The sequence below is a fragment of the Lepidothrix coronata genome, unplaced genomic scaffold, assembly GCF_001604755.1.
Source record: "Lepidothrix coronata isolate B3197 unplaced genomic scaffold, Lepidothrix_coronata-1.0 Scaffold417, whole genome shotgun sequence".
NCBI classification, from domain to species: domain Eukaryota; kingdom Metazoa; phylum Chordata; class Aves; order Passeriformes; family Pipridae; genus Lepidothrix; species Lepidothrix coronata.
The window spans coordinates 53986-55062 of NW_016690597.1; positions in this window are offsets into that span (position 1 = coordinate 53986).

Sequence of the window (1077 nt, forward strand, 5' to 3'; positions counted from 1 at the left end):
CATTTTGGGGTGTGAAAGGGATCTGTGGGGGGAGGGGATTAAAGGGAAAAGGGGGGTTGGGGGACATTTGAGGGGGTTAATGGGGCCTGGGGGGGAAAGGAGGCGCAGCACCACAAGCCAGTGAGTCCTCGGATCCTCCTGGTGTTCCCAAGACTCTCTTGGTGTTTCCAATTGCCCCTCTGACACCCTGAGATCCCCCTGGTGTCTCCAATGTCCCCAGGGCCTCCCCATGGCCCCAGTTACCCCCTTGACACCCCCAATTCAACTGTCCCCAAACCCCATCCCTGATGTCCCCAATCCTCCATCTCCCCAAAGGAGCTCCCCCTGGACCCTCTGACCACAAAAACACCCCCTCTCCCCCCACACCCACAGAAAGGCCAAGGGCATCTGGGGACACGTTGGGGACAGTCGGGGGGCTTTGCAGGGCACTGGGTGATTACTGGGGGATAGTGGAACACACTGGGGAGTACCAGGGGGCACTGGGAGGGACTGAGGGGTTACTGAGGGACTCTGGGAGGGCACTGGGAGGGACTGGGGAGTTACTGGGGGATTACCAGGACACACGGGGGGACACTGGCAGGTTACTGGGCCATACTGGGGGGTTACTGGGTGCTCACTGGAGCATCACTGGGCCATACTGGTGGGCAGTGGGAGGTCACTGGGACACATTGACTGGTCACTGAGCAGGTTACTTGGCCGTACTGAGGGTCACTGGGCTATACTGCGGGCACTGGGTTCCCCTTACCTGGATGTGGTACCCTCCAGACTTTGGGGGGCACCCCCAGGACTCCTCCTCTGGGGGCTCCGAGATCCCCTGAACCCCACTGCTGGGCTTTAGGGGACCCCCGGCCCCCCTCCCTGTGGTGTCTCTGTGTGCTGAGTTTTGGGGGTCTCTGGGGTTCGGGGGGGGTCACTGGGATCCCCGTTCCCTGGGGTCGGTCCACCGGGCCGGCAAGGGCGCTGTGGCGGGAAAAGTAATGGCGGATCGCGCAGAGCCTCATGGGAGTTGCAGTTCCCTTATGATTACTCCGCCGGCGCGCCTGCGCAGTGCAGCCAGAGCGCTCGATCAGCTCCACC